Consider the following 15,927-nt stretch of genomic DNA (forward strand, 5'->3'; position numbering starts at 1 on the left):
CCTTATCACGGGGGATGGTAATGAGGGACCATAGGCGTGCGCACAGGGTGTGCTGGATGTGTCTGGGCACTCCCTAATCATTTAGCATTGTGTAATAAATAATAGCATTTAGCATTGTGTGCCAGTGGGAAGATAGGAAAGATCTCCCCAATATCGGCTCTGCCATAAGTCACAGTGATTGCAGGGGGATCAATGTGCCAGGCCATACATATGTAGACACACAGACGTGTTTTAGGATGCAATGCTCACCTATGCAAGGTACCATTTTATTATCACACTCTGGTGACATTTCCATAGACAGAGTAAGCTGTATAACTCATTAGTCTGATTCATTTCACACCTGTGTGTTTTTTTTATTGTGTTTTCAGGTTTATAATTTGAGATTTCCGTGTGATTTACTGTGTTGGGAAAACGTAGTCTAGCTAGTAGGCCTCGAAGTACCAATATGGCCGCCGCTGCGCCACTGGGAGTACCAAGATGGCGGCCCTGAGTACGGGGGGCAGAAGGGTTCAGTTCACCCTCCTTTCGTCACACGATCTGTCATCAGGCGGAGATCCCTTTACCAGAAGGGTCGATGGGGAGCGCGAAGTGCGCATGCGCAGTTCTCTTCACACGCAGGGCTAATACCGGCTGCGGCGGCAAGGAGGGCCTGTGACCGGTGGAGGAGAGCGGGACACTGCGGGGACTCCGGACTACACTGCGGGGACACACACACAGGTGAGGGACGGGGAGATGGTGGTGGGGGGGCCTGGTATGGAATGTACCATCCGGGGCTGTGGGGGAAGGGAGCGGGGTGTCATCCGGCCGGGAGAGTCCAATGTCCTTCTCCTTCTTCATCCTCCTCTTCATCATTATCAGTGTGAGGATAGAGATCTCCTCACCTTCATCATCATCATCATCATTATATAATCCGTGTATAATCATCCCTCATCTATTCCTTATATCACCTCATTATTATCATTATTATACAATCATATCTATTCTATATACTAATATTATATTATTATACTCCTATCATCTATTCTATATACTAATATTATTATTTATATCATTATACAATGATATGATCTATTCTATATATGTACTAATAATATGATTATTATTTAATCATATGGATTCTATGTATTATTATTATTATACACTCCTATCTAATCTATATACTAATATTATTATTATATAATCCGTGTATAATCATCCCTCATCTATTCCCTATATCACCCCATTATTATCATTATTATACACTCCAATCTATTCTATATACTATTATTATTATTATTATTATTATATACAATCATATCATCCATTCTATGTATTATTATTATTATCATTGTACAATCATATCTATTCTATGTACTAATATTATAATTATATCTATTCTATGTATTATTATTCAATCATCATATCTATTCCCTATTCACCTCATTATTATCATTTTACAGTCCTATCTATTCTATGTACTAATATTATTTATATTATAATACAATCATATCATCCATTCTATATACTATTATTATTATTATTATTATTCTATACAATCATATGATCTATTCTATATACTACTATTCTTATATAATCATATCCCTTCTAAGTACTATTATTATTATAATTATATAAATTCTATTATTATTATTCTATGTAGTATTTATTATTATTAATAAACAATGATATGATCTATTCCATGTACTATTATTATTATTATTATTATTAATATTATTCCATCATATCTATTCTATGTAATATTAATATACAATCATACCATCTATTCTATATATGTACTAATAATATTATTATTATTAATCATATATTTTCTATGTACTATTATTATTAATAATATTCAATCATATCTATTCTATGTACTATTATTATTTATTATTAATAATAATAATAATAATACATTATTATTATTAATAATATTATTATACAGTCATATCATCCATCCAATGTATTATTATTATTATTATTATTCTATACAATCATATCATCGAAATATTCTATGTAATAATAATAATAATAATAATACATTGGATGGATGATATGACTGTATAATAATATTATTAATAATAATAATGTATTATTATTATTATTATTATTAAATAATAATAGTACATAGAATAGATATGATTGAATATTATTATTATTTTGTACAATCATATCATCTATTCTATATGCTAATATTATTTTTATTATTCTATACAATCATATGATCTATGTATAATAATAATAATAATAATAATAATACATAGATCATATGATTGTATAGAATAATAAAAATAATATTAGCACATAGAATAGATGATATGATTGTACAAAATAATAATAATATTTAATCATATCTATTCTATGTACTATTATTATTTATTATTAATAATAATAATAATAATAATAATAATAATACATTATTATTATTAATAATATTATTATACAGTCATATCATCCATCCAATGTATTATTATTATTATTATTATTACATAGAATATTTAGATGATATGATTGTATAGAATAATAATAGTACTTAGAATAGATCATATGATTGTATATAATAATAATAATACAATCATATCATCCATTCTATGTACTATTATTATTAATAATACAATTCTGTGATCTATTCTATGTACTATTATTAATATACAATCATATCATCCATTCTATGTACTATTAGCCCCTGTTCACACTAGGGCGACCTGTCAGGTCGCCTGCCATAGAGAAGCTGTGGACCCGTTCTAATAGGAGCGACGCAAGTCGCTCCGACTTAGAAAAAGGGTCCGGAGCTTCTTTGGGGCGACCTGCATTGACTTCAATGTTATGAAGTCCGTGCCGGCCGCTCCGCAGCTCGCACCGCGACTTGTGAGGTCGCCCCGGCAAGTCGGATTGTTATAATGTGAACCGTCTCTTATTATTATTTATTATTAATAATAATACATTATTTAATAAAAATATTATTATACAGTCATATCATCCATCCATTCTATGTATTATTATTATTATTATATACAATCATATGATCTATTCTAAGTACTATTATTATTCTATATAGTCATATCATCTATTCTATGTGCTAATAGTATTTAATATTATTTTTATTATTCTATACAATCATATGATCTAGGTATTATTAATAATAAATACAATTCAGTGATCTATTCTATGTATAATTAGTATTAGAGGTGCATGGAATAGAATTTATGATGCCGAAATTGGAAATGCCGGCTGCACCTAAAGCCTCGTTTTTTTCCCCTATAAGAACACCGATCCTGTCACACTCCCCTCCTCTGTGTGTTGGTTTGCACAGAGCAGCCCGGATCCTCCTCTTCTCGGGTCCCTCTTTGGCTCCCCTGGCCCCTCCCTCTTTGGCTCCCCTGGCCCCTCCCTCTTTGGCTCCCCTGGCCCCTCCCTCTTGTTGAGTGCCTCCACAGCAAGCAGCTTGCAATGGGGACACCCGAGCCCAGTCACAGCTCCGTGTGTCCATTCAGACACAGAGCCCCTAACCCTTCCCTGCCCCCTCTCTCCCATGATTGGCTAGCTGACTTTGATTGACAGCAGCAGAAGCCAATGGTGCCGTTGCAGTGTCTCAGCCAATCAGGAGAGAGAATCTTAGGCAGCTGAGACAGTCATGGACATCGTTGGACAGAGAGGGACCTCAGGTAAGTGTTAGGGGTGCTGGGGGGGGGGGGCTGCTACACACAGAAGGATTTGTGTCTTCATGCATGGAATTCACCTTCTGCCTTTACAATCCCTTTATCCAAAACCAAAGATGATAATTTAAACACTTAAGGACCGACCCATGTACATTTACTGCCGCAGGGCGGCCCTTAAGCACATACCTGTACGTGATTTCTTCCATTGGCTCTGGGGCGGGCACGTGCGTTGCGCGGTGGGAGCCAATCAGCGGGCCCGGCAGCCACAATGGCCGCCGGCCACCCACGATTGTTCAGGGGAATGACAGAAAGGCGGTCTGTAAACAAGGCAGACCATCATTCTGTCAGACAGGAAGAGATTACTAATCCTGAACACCAATGTATCTCTTCCACCACTCACAGCACATCCCCCCACACAGTTAGAAAGCACTCCCTAGGGACACATTTAACCCTTTGATGACCGCTGATGTAAACCCCTTCCCTGTCAGTGTCATTAGTACAGTGACAGTGCATTTTTTAAATTTTTTTTATTTTATTTAGCACTGGTCCCCAAACATTGTCACTTAGTGTCCGCTCTGTTTGCTGCAATGTCGCAGTCACGCTACAAAATCGCTGATCCCCGCCATTACTAATAAAAAATATAAAAAAAAATAAAAAGTATATAAATCTATCCCGTAATTTGTAGACGCAATAACTTTTGTGCAAACCAATCAACGTACGCTTTTTGGGATTTTTAAAATCATAAAAATATGTAGCAGAATACATACTGGTGTTTATTGATGTCCCGCGATTCTGTTTGCGCGATGTTACCGCGATTCGGCGGGTGGAAATCGCGGCAACATGGCAGAGCGTTTGGGGTGCTATTATTGCAAATCACGGGCAACGCACAGGCGCCCTGCGATTTGCAATGATTCCGGATCGCGGGCAGAATTGTGGTGATTCTGCCCGTGATCCGCTACGCTCACATGTGAACATAGCCTGAGAGTTGACAGCAACAGATTCCAAATGCAAATAGCACACTTGAAATGAACTCTGGACCTTTTATCTGCTCCTTGTAAATGGGATAATGAGGGAATAACACACACCTGGCCATGGAACAGCTGAGCAGCCAATTGTCACATTACTTTTGGTCCCTTAAAAAGTGGAAGTGCTCTTTCACACGGGCGCTCCGTATGTCCGCAAATCATCCTATTTTTTTGGCGGATGATTTGCGGACATAATGTAAGTGAATGGCATTGCGGATGTCAGTGGAATTCCATCCGCTGACATCTGATTTTCTTCCTTTCAGTTCTGTTCCGTTTTTTGGAATGGAACAGAACCCTATTTTTGTTCCGTTCAAAAAACGGAAAGGAAGGAAAATCGGATGTCAGCGGTGACATCCGCAATGCCCATAGACTTACATTATGTCCGCATATCATCCGCAAACGGATGGGATGATATGCGGGCACACGGAGCGGATGACAGAAATGTCATCCGCTCCGTGAAAAAAAAAAAAAAAGTCCCGCAGCGGAGCTCTCACACGGAGCGGCCGTCTGAAAGAGCCTGAAGACACATATACAAACTGTTGTAATTCCTACACCTTTCACCTGATTTGGATGTAAATACCCTCAAATTAAAGCTGAAAGTCTGAAGTTAAAGCAAATCTTGTTTGTTTCATTTCAAATCCATTGTGGTGGTGTATAGAGCCAAAAAGATTAGAATTGTGTCCATGTCCCAATATTTATGGACCTGACTGTGTGTATATATATATATATTTTTTTTAAATTGCTCCTCTTATTTCGTTTATAGCACAAAAAATAAAAACTGCAGAGGAGATCAAATATCTCCAAAATAAAACTATTTGTTAAAAAATAAAAAGGCCATCAATTTTATTTGGGTACAGCATCGCACGACCATGCAATTGTCTGTTAAAGTCACGCAGTGCCGTATCGCAAAAAATAGCCTGGTCAGGAAGGGGGTAAAACCTTCCGGGGCTGAAATGGTTTAAAAAAAAAAATATATATATATATAATTTTATAATTGTATTATATTCATCTTTTTATTAACCACTTCTGGACCAGAAGGATTTTCTCCCTTAATGACCAGGCCATTTTTTGCGATACAGCACTGCGTTACTTTAACTGACAATTGCGCCATTGTGCGACGTTGTACCCAAATAAAATTGATGTCCTTTTTTTACTACAAATAGAGCTTTCTTTTGGTGGTATTTGATCACCTGTTCGATCTTCTTCTCTTTTTCTTTTTTTTTTTTGCGCTATAAACAAAAAAGAGAGACAATTCTGGGGAAAAAAACAATATTTTCACTTTCTGCTATATAACATTCCTCCCCCCCCCCAAAAAAAAATTAAATTTTTTTTATATTTTTTTTTTTTATCATTTTAGGCCAATTTGTATTCTGCTAAATTTTGGTAAAAAAAATCCCAATAATGATTGGTTTGCACAAAAGTTATCACATCTACAAACTAGGGGAAAGATATTTTTTTCTTTTTTTTTTTTTTTTTTTTTTTTTTACTAGTTTTTTACTAGTAATGGTCGGCGATCTGCGATTTTTTTTTTTTTTTTTCTTTTGCGGGACTGCGACATTGCAGCGGACAAATCGGATCCCTGACTGACATTTTTGACACTTTTGGGGGGACCAGTGACATTACTACAGTAATCAGTGCTAAAAATATGCACTGTTACTGTAATAATGACACTGGCAGGGAAGGGGTTAACACAGTGGGTGATCAAGGGGTTAAATGTGAGCCTAGGGGAGTGTTTACTAACTGTGTGTGTGGGGGGGGGGCTTGTGAAATGACCATAGAGACCTGTGTTCCTATATAGAAGGATCACATGAGCTCTGTGATCATTCCAGAGAGAAGAACGGTCAGCGGTGTTTACAACATCCGACCGTCCTTCTCTCTCAGCAGGGAGCGATCGCTGGTGCCCAGCGGCAATTGCGGCCGCCGGTCCCGTGGATCGGCATCCCCGCTGCCTAGTGGGGGCAGGAGAGCACCTCCGGAGGCGTGCATTGCCCCCAGCACCACGCAGCAGTTCGTGCAGCTGGGCCAGCCTGCCGCAGTAAAACTGCGGCGGGCGGTCGGCAAGTGACTAAAAGCTGTACATAGAATAGATGAGGAATATTTGTGGAGGGTTTATTACTGAGAGAGACACTCATTGACCACTTTATTCGGTACACCAGTTCAATTTCTGGTAACACAATTTGCTAATCAGTCTGCTAATCAGTCAATCACATGGCAGCAACTCAATGCATTTAGGCATCTAGACGTGGTGAAGACGACCTTCTGAAGTTTAAACTGAACATCAGAATGGGGAAGAAAGGGGATGTAATAGACTTTATACGTGGCATGGTTGATGGTGCCAGACGGGCTGGTCTGAGTATTTCTGGGATTTTCACACACAGCCATCTCTCGGGATTACAGAGAATGGTGGGAAAAAGAGAAAATATCAAGTGAGCGGCAGTTGTGTGAAGGAAAATGCCTTGTTGAGGTCAGAGGAGAATGGGCAGACTGGTCCAAGATGATAGAAAGGCAACAGTAACTCAAATAATCACTCGTTACATCCAAGGTATACAGAATACTATCTCTGAACGCACAACACATCCAACCTTGAAGCAGATGGGCTACAGCAGCAGAAGACCATTCCTGTCGGCTAAGAACAGGAAACTGAGGCTGCAATTGGCACAGGATCACCAAAATTGGACAATAGAATATTGGAAAAACGATGCCTGGTCTGATGTCTGGATTTCAGCTGCGACATTCAGAGGGTCAGAATTTGGTGTAAACAACATGAAAGCATGGATCCATCCTGCCTTGTATCACCGGGTCAGGCTGGTGGTGGTGTAATGGTGTGGGGGATATTTTCTTTGCACACTTTGGACCCCTTAGTACCAACTGAGCAACATTTATACACCACGGCCTACCTGAGTATTGTTGCTGACCATGTCCATCCCTTTATGACTACAGTCTCCCCATCTTCTGATGGCTCCTCCCAGCAGGATAATGCACCATGTCACAAAGCTCCAATCATCTCACCACTGGTTTCTTTACCATGACAATGAGGTCACTGTCCTCCAATGGCCCCCACACTCACCAGAGGTCACTGTCCTCCAATGGCCTCCACACTCACCAGAGGTCACTGTCCTCCAATGGCCTCCACACTCACCAGAGGTCACTGTCCTCCAATGGCCTCCACACTCACCAGAGGTCAATGGCCTCCACACTCACCAGAGGTCACTGTCCTCCAATGGCCTCCACACTCACCAGAGGTCACTGTCCTCCAATGGCCTCCACACTCACCAGAGGTCACTGTCCTCCAATGGCCTCCACACTCACCACATCTCATCCAATAGAGCACCTTTGGGATGTGGTGGAACGGAAGATTGGCACCATGGATTTGCAGCCGACAAATCTGCAGCAACTGCGTGATGCTCTCATGTCACTATGGAGCAAAATCTCTGAGGAATGCTTCCAACACCTTGTAGAATCTATGTCACAAAGAATTAAAGTAGAACTATAGGAAAACCCCTTTTTTTTTTTTTGGATAGAGTAAGGGAGGGTTATAACCCCTGTCAGATTTTTTTCCGCTGTCCCATTACTGAGATTTCCCTTCACTTCCTGTCCCATAGCCAAACAGGAAGTGGGTGAAATCCCTGAAAATTAAGGTAATTTCTTGGGGACCAGAACTAGTGTCCCCATTGGAAGATTTCCCCTCTATTACTTTTCTGGGGACAACCCAACATTTGGGTTTTTACTTTCACTTTCAAGGCTAATGGTAAACAGGACAAATATAGAGGGGGAATCTCCCGAACGGGGACACAGACAGCAATATAAACGGGCAGATGTTCCAATCCCTCTCCTCTCTGCCCGAAACGAAAACCAAAAAAAAAGGTTTAACCTTATTAATTACACTTTTTTAGGGCAGTCCTGAAGGCAAAAGGGGGTCCAACCCGGTATTAGCAAGGTGTACCTAATAAAGTGTCCGGTGAGTGTATATCATAATACAGACAGAGGAATCACATTACACATTGAATATGGACAATACTAATGTGACCTTGGCGGGGTTCTCATCAGTTACAAAGGCAGCTTTGGGCCGATGTTGATGACATCAGTTTAAGACCCGAAACCCCCCCCCCCCCAAGATCATTTAGAATTCCTTGACAGGTGCATGTGACTTGCAGGTGATCATCTCTCGGCCTGCACCGTCGTCTCCTTCCTCTTCCTCTCGGCCTGCACCGTCGTCTCCTTCCTCCTCCTCCCGGGCCTGCACCGTCGTCTCCTTCCTCCTCCTCTCGGCCTGCACCGTCGTCTCCTTCCTCCTCCTCTCGGCCTGCACCGTCGTCTCCTTCCTCCTCCTCCCGGGCCTGCACCGTCGTCTCCTTCCTCCTCCTCCCGGGCCTGCACCGTCGTCTCCTTCCTCCTCCTCCCGGGCCTGCACCGTCGTCTCCTTCCTCCTCCTCCCGGGCCTGCACCGTCGTCTCCTTCCTCCTCCTCCCGGGCCTGCACCGTCGTCTCCTTCCTCCTCCTCCCGGGCCTGCACCGTTGTCTCCTTCCTCCTCCTCCCGGGCCTGCACCGTCGTCTCCTTCCTCCTCCTCCCGGGCCTGCACCGTCGTCTCCTTCCTCCTCCTCCCGGGCCTGCACCGTCGTCTCCTTCCTCCTCCTCCCGGGCCTGCACCGTCGTCTCCTTCCTCCTCCTCCCGGGCCTGCACCGTCGTCTCCTTCCTCCTCCTCCCGGGCCTGCACCGTCGTCTCCTTCCTCCTCCTCCCGGGCCTGCACCGTCGTCTCCTTCCTCCTCCTCCCGGGGCTGCACCGTCGTCTCCTTCCTCCTCCTCCCGGGCCTGCACCGTCGTCTCCTTCCTCCTCCTCCCGGGCCTGCACCGTCGTCTCCTTCCTCCTCCTCCCGGGCCTGCACCGTCGTCTCCTTCCTCCTCCTCCCGGGCCTGCACCGTCGTCTCCTTCCTCCTCCTCCCGGGCCTGCACCGTCGTCTCCTTCCTCCTCCTCCCGGGCCTGCACCGTCGTCTCCTTCCTCCTCCTCTCGGCCTGCACCGTCGTCTCCTTCCTCCTCCTCTCGGCCTGCACCGTCGTCTCCTTGCTCCTCCCGGGCCTGCACCGTCGTCTCCTTCCTTGAATCATTCAGATGTTCATTACTTCAGACAGGCTGTAAATGTGCTTTCCTGAGCAGGGGGACATTGCGGGCGCTGCAGGATTTCAGTCCTTCACGGCGTAGTGTTACCAATTGTTTTCTTGGTGACTATGGTCCCAGCTGCCATGAGATCATTAATAAGATTCTCTTGTGTAGTTCTGGGCTGATTCCTCACCGTTTTTCATGATCATTGAAACTCCATAAGGTGAGATCTTAGACGGAGCCCCAGGCCGAGGGAGATTGACAGGTTAGGTTGTGTTTCTTCCATTTGCAAATAATCGCAAATTTGTCACCCCATCGTGTTGTCACCTTCTCACCAAGCTGCTTGGCGATGGTCTTGTAGCCCATTCCAGCCTTGTGTAGGTCTACAATCTTCTCCCCGACATCCTTGGGCAACTCTTTATTCTTGGCCATGGTGGAGAGATTGGAACCTGATTGATTAATTGCTTTTGTGGACAGGTGTCTTTTATACAGGTAACAAGCTGAGACTAGGAGCACTCCCTTTTTGTAGAGTGCTCCAAATCTCAGCTTGTTACCTGTATAGAAGACCCCTGGGAGCCAGAAATCTTGCTGTTTGATGGGGGATCAAATACTTATTTCACTCATTAAAATGCAAATCAATTTATAACTGTTATGAAATGTGTTTTTCTGGATATTTTTATTATTCTGGCTCTCACTGGAAAAATAAACCTATGATTAAAATTATAGATTGATCATTTCTTTGTGAGTGGGAAAATGTACAAAATCAGCCGGGGATCAAATACTTTTTCCCTCATTTTAACAAGTTGTTGTTAGGAGCAGCCGCTCCTGGGCAAAGCTACGTAGGTATATTTCGCTCACTGTTAGACTAGGGGGCGCTCGTCAGCGGGGAAGCCGATGCGTGTCTCAGGTGGCTCCGATTGCCGCCTGACACCCACGATCGTTCTCCGCTGAGAGAGAAGGATGGTCAGCTGTTGTAAACACAGCCGACCGTTCTTCTCCCTGGAATGATCATAGAGCCCATATGATCCTTCTATATAGGATCACATATCTCTATGGTCATTTCAGAAGCCCCCCCCCCCCCCACAGTTAATATCACTCCCCTAGGCTCACATTTAACCGCTTTAACCCCTTCCCTGCCAGTGTCATTTTTACAGTAACAGTACATATTTTTAGCACTGATTACTGTAGTAATGTCACTGGTACCCCCAAAAGTGTCAACAATGTCAGTCAGGGGTCCGATCTGTGCGCCACAATGTCGCAGTCCTGCAAAAAAATCGCAGATTGCCACCATTACTAGTAAAAAAACAATAAAATGACATCTTTCCCCTAGTTAGTAGACGCGATAACTTTTGCGCAAACCAATCAAAATATGCTTACTGTGTTTTTTTTTTTTTTTTGTTTTAATCAAAAATATGTAGCAGAAAACAAATTGGCCTAAACTGTTAACCACTTAAGCCCCGGAGAATTGGCTGCTCAAAGACCAGGGCCTATTTTGCGATTCGGCACTGCGTGACTTTAACGGACAATTGCGCGGTTGTGCGACGCTGTACCCAAACGAAATTGACGCCCTTTTTTTTCCCACAAACAGAGCTTTCTTTTGGTGGTATTTGATCACCTGTGCGATTTTTTTACTTTTTGCGCTGTAAACAAAAAATAGCGACAATTTTGAAAAAATAACAATATTTTTCACATTTTTTTTTATATGAAATTCCCCCCCAAAAAATGTAAAAAATCTAATTATTTTTAACATTTTAGGCCAATTTGTTTTCTGCTACATATTTTTGGTGAAAAAAATCGCAATAAGCGTATTTTGGTTGGTTTGCGCAAAAGTTATCGCGTCTACAAACTACGGGAAAGATTTTTGTCATTTTTATTATTTATTTATTTTTTTAACGAGTAATTGCGGCAATCTGCGATTTTTTTTTTTTTGTTTTTTTTTTGTTTTTGCGGGACTGCGACATTGCGGCGGACAGATCGGACCCTTGACTGACATTTTTGACATTTTTGGGGTTACCAGTGACATTACTGCAGTAATCAGTGCTATACATATGCACTGTTACTATAAAAATGACACTGGCAGGGAAGGGGTTAATTTTATTAGAGAGCAAGGGGTTAAGTGTGTCCCTAGGGGTGTGTTTCTAACTGTCAAGGGGCGTGGCTTTTGATGTAACCACAGAGACATACGATCCTACATAACAGGATCGTATGATCTCTGCAGTTACATCAGGGAGAATGACAGGTGGCTTGGTTTACATCAGCCGTCTGCCTTTTTCCCCTCTGCAGCGGGAGATGGTGAGTGACCGGCGAACATCGGAGCCGCCGGTCACTCGCGCGGGGATGCCCTTGAATGAGCGGGGGCGGGAGGGCACCTCTGGCGGCGCGCTCTCACCCCCTATTGGCTCGCAGGCGAGTGACGTACCGGTACGTCACTTTGCCTGCATGGGGCTGACCGCCGCAGTATATGTACTTGAGGCAGTCGGCAAGTGGTTAAAAAAATGTAGATTTTTACTTTTTTTTTTTTTTTTGAGAATGTCATATAACAGAATGTGAAAAATATTTTTTTTTTCAGAATTGTCGCTCTTTTTTTGTTTATAGCGCAAAAAATAAAAATCGCACAGGTGATCAAATACCACCAAAAGAAAGCTCTGTTTGTGGGAAAAAAAGGACGTCAAATTTGTTTACGTACAGCGTCGCACGACCGCGCAATTGTCTGTTAAAATAACGCAGTGCCGAATCACAAAATATGGCCTGGTCATTAAAGTGGTAAAAGCAATAAAAGTGATCACAAAAAAAAATAAAAAATTAAATGGACATTGTAAAAAAAAAAAAAAACCTTTAAATGTGCAGAATATCGGCTATTGGCCTGAAGGGTGGCCCGAAAATCGATGCCGTGAAAAAAACGATAGCGGTTGATCCCTACTTTTACACTGGTTCATTCTGTTGAAATGCACTGAAACGCACCAATAACGCACCCATGTTACGTTTCTTTGATGGTTTTTGAGCCGCATGACCTATGAAAAACAAACCATAAGCACAGTAAAATTGCAGCAAAATCATTTGTGTTTTCAGTGCCATTATCGGCACCTTTTTCTCTTATCAGCTAAATGCCAATAACACCATTTTTGACTGAGAGGTTTCGATCACCGCAATTTCGGTGCATTTCTAATATACAGTTGTGCTCATAAGTATACACACCCTGGCAGAATTTATGATTTCTTGGCCATTGTTCAGAGAATATGAATAACACAAAAACTTTTCTTTCACTCATGGTTGGTGTTTGGCTGAAGCCATTTTGTTATCAATCAACTGTGTTTACTCTTTTTATATCCTAATGACAACAGAAACTCCCCAAATGACCCTGATCAAAAGTTTACACACCCCAGTTCTTTATACCGTGTATTGCCCTCTTTACCATCGATGACAGCTTGAAGTGTTTTGTGGTATTTGTGGATGAGGCTCTTTATCTTCTCAGATGGTAAAGCTGCCCATTCTTCCTGGCACAAACCCTCCAGTTCCTGTAAATTCTTGGGCTGTCTTCCATGAACGGCACATTTGGGATCTCCCCAGAGTGGCTCAATGATATTGAGGTCAGGAGACTGAGATGGCCACTCCAGAACCTTCACTTTATTCTGCTGTAGCCAATGACAGGTGGACTTGGCCTTGTGTTTAGGATCATTGTCATGTTGGAATGTCCAAGTACGTCCCATGCGCAGCTTCCGGGCTGATGACTACAAATTTTCCTCCAGTATTTCTTGATAACATTCTGCATTCATCTTACCATCAATTCTGACCAAATTTCCTGTGCCTTTTGTAGCTCTCTCATCCCCAAAACATCAGCGATCCACCTCCGTGTTTCACAGTAGGGATGGTGTACCTTTCATCATAGGCCTTGGTGACTTCTCTCCAAATGTAGCGTTTATGGTTGTGGCCAAAAAGCTCAATTTTGGTCTCAACACTCCAAATGTCTTTGTGGCAGAAGGTTTGAGGCTTGTCTCTGTGCTGTTTGGCGTATTGTAAGCGGGATACTTTGTGGCATTTGCGTAGTAATGGCTTTTTTCTGGCAACTCGACCATTCAGCCCATCTTTCTTCCTTTTTGTGCATCTGGAAACAGCCACACCACATGTTTTCAGAGAGTTCTGTATTTCACCTGAACTTATTTGTGGGTACATTATGTGAACCCGGCCTTTAAAGCGGAGTTTCACCCAGTGAACGTTTTTTTTAATAAAAATACCCACCGGGACAGTCAGGGCTAGTACATTCCACAATGTATAGCCTCTGATCTGTCCCGGGTTGCACTTACCTTTTAGAAGAAATACTTACCTTGAAAATGTATTCTCCAGCGCTGCCATCTCAGGTGTGGGCAGCTTGAAGCCAGCGCGTCCTCTTCTGTGTCCTCTTCCGTCTTCTTCGGTCCCACGATGCACTGCACCGGCCCCGCCGTCACTTCCGGTGCCGCAGCGTCATCCCTGCACAGCTTCTGGGCATGACGGCGCCTGCACTGGACATGACGTTGGGGCCGGTGCAGGCGCATTGATTCCTGGGAGCGATGACGTTCAGCTCCCAGGAATCATTGCATGCCAGGAAGTGACGAATCGCCGTGGCCGCCGAGGGGAGGAAGAGGAAGTAAGATAAGTATATTTTCTTCTAAACCAGGTAAGTAAAAAAAAAAATAAATTGCCATTATCCATTTGTTTTTCAGGTGACCCGGAGCGAGAAGATGGAGGTAAGTTTAATTTTAGGGTGGAACTCCACTTTAAGTGCATGCTGACAGCTCACAGAACCAATTACTGGAAATAGAACTGGAAATAATAGGCGTGGTCATAGGAATGTAATCATAAAACACCTATAGGCAGGTAAAGGGCTGTTTCCTAAATTCAGAGGTCCCCCACCGGCGCCTTGGCTCCTCCAGCCTTACTGTCCATGCGTTACAATGAATCATCGCATTGCACTCATGGACTTCCACTTTGTGCATTTATCACACCTTGAGGCCATTCATTCTTTGTCATCTTACTGTCAACCTGCACAAGAAAAATTAAACTGGAAATCAATTTCCTAGAGGCAATATAAGCAATTTTCTTTGCTGCAGTTTCATAAAAATGTGTGTTTGTTTCCCTCTGTTGCAGTCTTCTTCAACTGGTTTAACCCAGAGGGCTGCTGGTTGAGAGACTCTGCACTGAGAGCGTGGGGATGATGTGCTCCTGCAGCGTGGGGATGATGTGCTCCTGCAGCGTGGGGATGATGTGCTCCTGCAGCGTGGGGATGATGTGCTCCTGCAGCGTGGGGATGATGTGCTCCTGCAGCGTGGGGATGATATGCTCTGGCAGCGCGGGGATGACGTGCCCCCGGCAGCGCGGGGATGACGTGCCCCCGGCAGCGCGGGGATGACGTGCCCCCGGCAGCGCGGGGATCTGCCACCGGCAGCGTGGAGATATCAAAGTATTTCATAATAGACCATACGTAGGTGTTCCTGACTTCTTTCGTTATGAACTCCACTTCCTTCCTCTTGACCTGCTCGTATGGTAGAATCTCCTCCTAGATGTACTAGCAATGGTGCTTTGGCATTTTACAGATGTGTCCTCACTTTGGGGCCTCCTGACTGAGGGACACGTGGCTGAGCTTTCATCTGCCGCCATGGATGAAGTGTGCAGTGGGTCACCTGTGACAATCTGATATCACCTTTCGCTTTCTGCTGTTGATATTGCCTTGTATTACTCAACAGTACTGCCGTGTTTACTATTCCTTTCCTTTTAGTGTTATCACAGTAACTATGTGTGACATAAACACTGCTAAGATGTAGCTTGACACGTTTCCTCGTCTGAAAGGGATTTTGTCATCAAGGGAAAGCACACAAATGCACCCTTCTAACAACGATCTGTATTGTGATCCTCGTTGTTTGTAACTCTGTTGGCTTTGCTACCATGCTAAAGTTTTCGGCATTTTACCGTTGGCTCTGGTATTGAAAAAGAGAGAACGTGAGCATTCTCCACTGATTATTATCCACTGATTGCAAATGCAATGTCAGCCTCCTAAATCAAATAACAACATTGTAAGGAGATAGACTGACTCCACCTTGATGAAAAGTTCACCACCATGAGTGATCCAGATATCAATAGTCATACAGAAGGGCTTCTGCAGAGTGACCACTGGGATAGTGGCGAGAAA

General features: G+C 43.0%; 1 protein-coding gene across 1 annotated transcript in view; it reads left to right on the forward strand.

Annotated features, from left to right (window-relative positions):
* Positions 1 to 587: 587 nt before the first annotated feature.
* Positions 588 to 15,927, forward strand: part of KPNA1 (karyopherin subunit alpha 1) — a 99,526-nt gene continuing 84,186 nt past the window's right edge. The window contains exon 1 of the mRNA XM_082246512.1: positions 588 to 717. The gene's annotated coding sequence lies outside the window, so the exon portion shown is untranslated. The remainder of the gene's footprint in view (positions 718 to 15,927) is intronic.

The sequence above is a fragment of the Pelophylax lessonae genome, assembly GCF_965119305.1.
Source record: "Pelophylax lessonae genome assembly, chromosome: 2".
In the NCBI taxonomy this organism is placed as follows: Eukaryota; Metazoa; Chordata; class Amphibia; order Anura; family Ranidae; genus Pelophylax; species Pelophylax lessonae.